The sequence below is a fragment of the Manihot esculenta genome, chromosome 4 (assembly GCF_001659605.2).
Source record: "Manihot esculenta cultivar AM560-2 chromosome 4, M.esculenta_v8, whole genome shotgun sequence".
In the NCBI taxonomy this organism is placed as follows: Eukaryota; Viridiplantae; Streptophyta; class Magnoliopsida; order Malpighiales; family Euphorbiaceae; genus Manihot; species Manihot esculenta.
The window spans coordinates 5,560,685-5,568,666 of NC_035164.2; positions in this window are offsets into that span (position 1 = coordinate 5,560,685).

Below are 7,982 nucleotides of genomic sequence, written 5' to 3' on the forward strand. Positions count from 1 at the left end.
ATAATAATAATAATAATAATAAAAATCTTCGATAGTCATAAAATTATATTTAAATTTTAAAAATATTTTTTTTGAAATGGGGATCGGGAATTAGGGAGTAGAACCTGAAACCTTTCAGATTTACTCAGATGCACTTACCACCAGGTTAAGCTTATGAGTATAAATTTTAAAAATATTTAAAAAATAAAATATAGTATTTACATGTAACTAAAAATCTTTTGAAATATACACTCATTTTTATAATATTATTAACTATAATTATAGTTTTAGATGATTTATACTTATGATACATGAACTTCAAATCTGTTATAATATATTATATAAATTTAAATTGTAACATAAAATCTCAAAAACTTTAGTTTAGATAATATAAAAATGTACGTGACTTGTAGTCATCAATTTACAAGTTCGTTACTAATATAGCTTCAAATTAAATAAATAATAATAATAAAAGAGCCTAAATACCCTCACCCTCAATCTCCCTTTACCTCACCACAAACCTTTCTCTCTATTTTAGTTGTCAATCTATTTTTTTTATGAACACAATAAAAAAAAAAATATAACAGAAAATGAGCCAATTTTATGAAAGTTAAAGAATCAGAAGAAGAAAAAAAAAAAAAAGGTGAAATCATAACTAAATTTATGATAAATCAATATCATTTTTAATTTAAGTTTTCACATTATTATAAATAAACGTTTAAGATAAAAAAAAAAAAAAAAAAAAAAAAAAAAAAAGGGGAAGATAGGGGAGGGAAGAGTGAAAAAATACTAGGATTGGAATACGTAAAAAGGAATGTTTTGAAATTTAAGAAAAAAGAACTTGGTTGAAATGTATGAGAAAAATAAGAAAAAGAATAAAATGGTTGGAGATTTTGGGAAGAAAATTTTATGTTGAGATGGGTAGAAAAAGAGAGAAAAAATATATATATATTTAGATTTTATGGTATTTAAGATAATTTATTTTTTTTATTATTTTAAATAGAAATTAGGGAATTCACAGGTATAGTCTCGTGGTAAGTGCATGTGAGTAAATCTGAGAGATTTCAGGTTCTACTCTCCCAGTCTTTAATTCCTATTTCAAAAAAAAAAAAATTAGGGATTAGAATTATGGGAATTGGACTTGTATTTCAATGATAGTAATATACTTTCACTCACTTAATCAAATCAGACATTTAATATGTGATATTTATGTTATAATTGGAAAAACAGTGATTATAGATTATAGAATTTTTATGTTATTTAAATTAAAATCAAAAAGATTTTATATAACAATTTAAAATGTATATGTTGGTTATTTACTATATGAAATATAGTAAAATTTATTAGTTGGACTATCAATTTTAAAAGATATTAGAATATTTCTGAGGCGGTAAAAGATTTACCAATTAGTCTTTTTTTAATTAATTTTAGCCGTTAAGTTTTACTATTTAATCTCTATATTATAGAAAAAATTTTTAATTGGTATTCTAATTTTGTAAAAATATTTACTAATTAGTCTTTCTATACTAAGAGTATTTTAAAATTATTTTTCAATATTTATCACCTAAAATTGATGGAGTGATTAATTAGTACAGTTTTTAAAACTTTAGAAATGTTTAATATATTTTTCAAAATTAAAAGATTAACTAATGAATTTTCATATATCACATACTAAATTTTTCTATATTATATTAATACATATATTTAAGTTAATACACTGCTATCATAATTTATCCATTATAGTTTCATAGATTTCGATTTTTTACCTAGAAAAGTAAAAAAATAAAAATCTTAACCACTGGTTTCAAAATTTTCTTTTTCGGACTAGGGTAGAAGTGAGCATTCGATTAGTTCGGTTCAAAATCAAACCGAACCGAATAAATTGAAAATTAAAATTTTAGCATTTATGAAAACCGAACCGAATTGATTTTGATCAGAAACTGAATCGAACTGAATCGATCTAATTCGGTTCGATTCGATTTGATTTGATCGATTTCAATTTTTAATAAATTTTTTATTTTTTTACACTTTATTTTTAGTATTTTAAAATTTAATTAAAATATTTTAATTTTAATATGGTTTAATTTCTTTATATTATTGAAAAATACATATTATTATCACTATCAGTTCGGTTCGATTTTTTTTATTTTTTTTATCAAAATCGAACCGAACTGAAATAATCGAAATTTCTAAAATTAAAAACTGAACTGAACCGAACCGAAATTAATAATAAATCAATCTAAATTTTTAAATTAATTCAATTCGATTAATTTTTTCGATTTGAATCAAAAACCGATGACTCTGATTTACCATGCAACTATCCCTATAGGACATGGTAAGATTTAATACGTTTCATAAACATGATTAGACTTACCGCATCCCATAAACATTATTGACTTAGAATTAAAAGAAAAATGCTTAATTAACCTTATCAAGTTCATTGAACTTGATAAGAGATGGAAAAATCTCTCCTCTACCACAATGGAACAACTTTAATGAGTTGTATCATCACGGAATATTGCAGGAGGCATACGTTGATATTTCCTACAAGTTTGATTGCACCTTAAAAGTGTGGTAAAAAAAATTATTTTCAATCGTAACGCCGTAATAAACTAAAAAAAATAATTAAAATTGTGTCGCAAAAACCGTTATTAAATGCTACTATATCATTGTGATACGATTTTATATGTGGTTTCTATATAAACCAACCCGGCACCCTCCCACACAAACACAATATTTCTCATCTCTACCTCTAACGCAATTTCCTCTAAATTAGTTAACTTCAACTAGGGCTGTGCAATTGGTCGGTTTGGTTTCAAACCGAACCGAACCGAAAAAATCGAAAATCAAAGTATAAAAATATTAAAAACCGAAAAAATTGATTATAAAAATATAATTGAACCAAATCGAACTGATAAAAATCAGTTCGGTTTGGTTCGGTTCGATTCAAACCAAAATCTGTAATTTTTTTTAATTTTCTGCTTTTAATTTCAGTAGAATAATTTAATAAATATTTCACATAAATTTATCAATAAATATTATTTGAATACATAATAATAATACTTAAAAAATCTATAAAAATCCATATAAAATTTAAAAATATATATAAAATCAGTATTTCTATGTATAAAATCGATTTTTCGGTTATTTAACACGTCTAAACTGAACCAAACCGAAAATCGAATAAATTAAAAAATACTAATCGAACCGAACCAAATCTTCCGATTAACCGAACCATTAAACCGAAATTGATCGGTTCAATTTAGTTTTTCGGTTCAGACCGATTTATGCTCTCCCCTAACTTCAACTTCACTTTTATTTATTAACTTAAATTAAAATACATAAATAGTTGTTATTGATATAAAATTAGTATATAATATGTGTTTATTTTATAAATTTTAATATAATATTTATTAGTAATATAATATAAATTTTATATGATATATTTATATAAATTGTTGAGTTTTGATTTTTCATAAAATATTCTATATATATAATTAGATTGTACGTTAGAAGATAATATAAATATGTTTAATAAGTTAAGTAACTTTTTTAAAAAAATAAGTTAAGTAAATTAAAGTTAAACATTTAAATTAATTTTAAAAAATTAAATCACCCATAATTTAGCAATTTATTGTCAATAATTCATAATTGATATAGTAACTAGAAATAATAATAAAAATAAATCGTAATTGTCATAGAAAAGTAGAAAATTTTGAGGAACATATTGTTAATATATATCATAAGTATTATTAATATAAAAGTAAAAAAATTATAAAATGTGTTTTAATTTTTTTTGGATTGGACATAAATTATGAAATTATGTAAATAATTTAATTTAAAAATTCAATAAATTTTGCTAATATATTTTAGGGAAAAATATAAATAAGTACCATATAGGTTTATCCATTTTTTATTTCAAGGTCTAGAGTTTTGTATTAAAATAGTACCCGTGGTTTCGCGTTATTAGCAAATAGTGATAATTTTTAGATGGCATATGATGTTTTGAGATTCAGAGAATAGGATTTTTAGTACGTGTGTGTAAAGATTGTCCCCAGGAGGGTATCCTTCCTCCTTTTATTCCTATTCTTCCTTACGAGAGACGCCTCCCGATTTTTTCTCTACAGTGACCCATGTCTTTGTCAGGCAAGTCCGTACATACTGTATTGTTAGTTCCCTCACCTATATCAGGCGGACATTTAATTTTATCTAGTGGGCATGCGAATAGGCTGCGAAAAGACTGGACCTGCCGTTCTTTTTCAGGTCCCATCATTGGGTTGGTTCTTCTCCTTACTAGGCTTAGGCTTACGGGCGGCCCAGTTTGCTACACGCTCCTGAGCCCAAACCCGAGCTGTAGAGTAGGCTAGCCAAGGGGTACGCCGGACCCTAGGCCTATTCTATTTTCACGGACCAGATCTTTGCCCTAGGGGGGAGATGAAGCCCAATAGTTATTAATTGTCCCTTTACCTCCTCAGCAGTTATTGCATGAGTGATGAGGGGGTAAATATCGAGAATCCATTATGACTGCATGACTCGAGAATAGTTCCCATCAAAACATCTCTTCTTCAATTTACTGTTTTCAAAATTCAAATTCTCCCAATCTTCACAGAACCCTTACTTTCCTTCTGCTTTCTGCGTTCTCCGCTCGTCTTGTTCTTCTGCCCCAATCGCTTCTAAGGTACATTTTTCCTACTGCCATGGATAACTCAAAGCTTCCTGATGTCATGAATCTAGAATATAATATTACTCCCTCCACCTTGAAAATTTTCTTTTCTCAAGAATACCTGGATACACCTCTCTTTCGCATTTGGACTCCCTTTCGTAATGAGAGGATTGTTCTTCTCGATCCTCCTCCCTCTGGTCTAATCGACCCTTAAAAAGACTGTAGTTTAGTTTTCTTTGTCAAACAGCGCGAGTATGGCTTAACTTTCCCCTTCTCACCCTTCTTTGTTGAGGTCTTCTAGTATTTCGGAATAACCCCTCGGATGCTGGCTCCTAATTCGGTTCTTTTTTTGTGTTCCTTTGAGTCCATTAGTCTGAGCTGGGGTATCACGCCCACAGCTCGTTTGTTTGTTACCTTTTTCTAGCTGGTTCGGGTGGTTCAAAGTTTTTACTATTTTGCCCCCCGAGGAGGGCTGTCCATTTTCTCGGATCATAAAGACTCAATCAAGGGCTGGGAAGAGGGGTTTGCTGTGGTGGAGTTGAAAGGGGGCCCTGAAGTGTCTTGGCAGGTGGACCTCCCTTGGAGGGATGTTCCTCTGGGCTGCAATGATCTCCCCCAGCTGAGCCTCTCTAAATAGATCGGCTTTCTCCGGCTGACTTCCGTTGAGCAGAAGTATGATGTCGAGAAATGCATGTTTGTGTCTAGTCTTCAATACTGTAAAGATGCGGGTATTTTACTCTGTTTAGCCATCTTGTTTTTGGTTTTCTTTTTCAATTTTTGTTGAATGCCTTTCTTACTATTTTTGTTGTTTGTAGCTTTCGAGGTTCCCATGGATAAGATCAAGCCCCCAAAGAACTTTGCTATGTCTCAGGAGAGCATGAGGGCTGCTCTAGATGCCTTTTGGGCCGGGCAATTGGTGGCTGATGCAACTCGGGAGGTCGCCCAGATCATTTCTTCCAGGTCGTTGGATCGTACCATTCCTCCTGCCCCAATTTCCTCTCATGCTCCTAAACCGAGCTCCAAGGATTCTAGGGCCTCCAGGGATTCCTGCCGCAGCAGGTCCCGCTCCTCTCCCCAATCTCCCAAGGTCTCTAGGTCCGAACAGGCCCCCATCCTAACTTCCCAGGGGCTCATGGTGATTGAGTAGTCAACTGAGGTCGTGCCGCTTGTGAGAATTAAGGCTGCTCCTACTCCCAGGGGCGCTCCCGAAGAGAGAATTGAGGTCGCTCCAATCGAAGGGGGGATTCCTGAGGGTGGATGTGAGGTTGCCCTAGTAAGCGGAGACGCCTCAGAAATTGGAGCTGAGATCGCGCCTGTTGGCAAGGGCACCTCTAAGGAGGGGGCTAAGTCCAAGTCTGTTGTCGCTGCTCCTCGCCAGAAGAAGACCTCGGACGGTAGTGATATCATTGTAAAAGGGGGCCACTGGCAAGCGAGCTCCCCCCTCAGAAGCTCCTACGGCGGCTCCAGCTCCAAAAAGGGTCTGTGCTTCCAAGCAACCGGGTCCAGCTCTGCCTCCCTTTGAGAAAGTGAAAACTTCTGTGGAGCCGTTGTTTTCTGCCCCCGACAATGAGGTTCTGAACGCAGAAGACATTACCCACCAATCTCCTGCGAGCATTGTTGCAGAGTTATTGCAGGAGAGGATGTTCGGCAGGATCACTGAGGCTTCGGACCCGCGCCTGCTTGCTCTTACTGGCCTTTTAGCCAGCTATACCTGAGAATAGATGGCGTTCCATTCCTGTACTCGAGGGGAGCTTGGGGACACAGTCAGGGAGATGCTCCTCATGGTGAGTTATTTTCTTCAGTTTTGGGATTGTACCTTGTTCCTATTGTTTTCTATTTTAACAGTTTTTCCTTCTTTGTTAGGTGATGGGTCTCTTTATGGAGATTGATGCCCGCGACCAGTCTCTTTGGAGCTCGGTAAACCGTCATATTAAGGAGGACCAGTCTCTTCGGAGCTCGGTAGACCGTCAGATTAAGGAGGCCCATCATGAGGAGAACCTTACAGCGACGAGTGACGCCCGGGGTCATCTCGCTGCAGCTTAGGAGCACCTGAAATTCCTCCAAGAGGAGCTAGCCTGGACTCGGGAGGCTGTCAAGAGGGCTAATGAGAGGGCAGCTACCGCAGAGACTCGTCGTGATGAAGTTTTGGAGCAGCTGTCCTCCTTGGAGAATTCCCATCGCGAGAGAGATGAGGCCCTGGCCCAGCGCAAGGAGGCCTGGCGTCAATATGAGACAGCCAAGGTGGACCATGATAACATCCAAATCCGTTGTGAAACGGTCATGGCCCAAAGGGACGAGGCCCTGCCTTAGATTATTGTCCTCGAGCAGGAGCTTGGCAAGCGCACTGAGAGTCTGAAAGACCTGACCTTGGCAGCAGAGGAGTCAAAGCTTCAATAACAACAGCTCTGCCAAGAAGTTAAAGCCTTGGAAAGAAGATGTTCCGCCTGCTTGAGGACGCCAAACTTGCTGAGGACAGGGTCCGATTAATGTGTGAGGAGCGCCTGCGGGAGTACAAAGAGTCCGCTGAGATGAAAGCAGAGATCGATCAGCCCTGCTAGAAGTGCTTACTGGAATATAAGGGCTCTTCGGAGCTGAAGACTGAAATCGAGCAGGCTTGTAAAGATCGTCTCCAACGCTACAAGGACTCCCCTAAGCTGAAGGCCAAGATTATAGAGGCCTGTGAGGCACGACTTGCGGATTTCAAGGCTAATCCTTTGAAGGCCAATCTACTAATCCTGTATCACTGCCACATGATGTTCCGATGCTACTTCCAAGGCAACCATTAGCCATTCTAGGCAGTTGCGTGAAAGCAGGTCATTTAGAAGTCCTTGTTCATCGTCAACACTCTTCACCAGCCGATGCTTTAGGAAAATGCCTCTTAGTTACAACAATAATTCTTTAATCTTGTGCTTGAGGACAAGCACGTGGAGCAGGGAGAAGTAAAGTTAGCAGGCCCTTGATTATATACAAACGGTTCACTCATGGGAAGAAAAAAGGAAAGCAAGACAGCTGGGTCAGTAAGATCAACGACAGTTGAGATGTTACTAGTACAAACTTAGTGCCGAAACAATAATGTTACTGCCATGTTTTCCATGATTTTTAATTGTTAGTCATGATGTAAATAGTGGTATTAATGATGTCTTTCGATTATTTAAATTCGTCGATTGTAGGATGGTGATCCTCCATGTTTTCCCCTTTTATTGAAGATGGTTATTCTCCCTTGTGTATTTAAGTTTAGCAAATCAATAAAGGAGACATGAACAAAATTTTCCAAAAAAGTATATGGATACTCAACTCATGAGATTCTTAAGTTCTCTCGAACGAGCTTATCTTTCTTTCA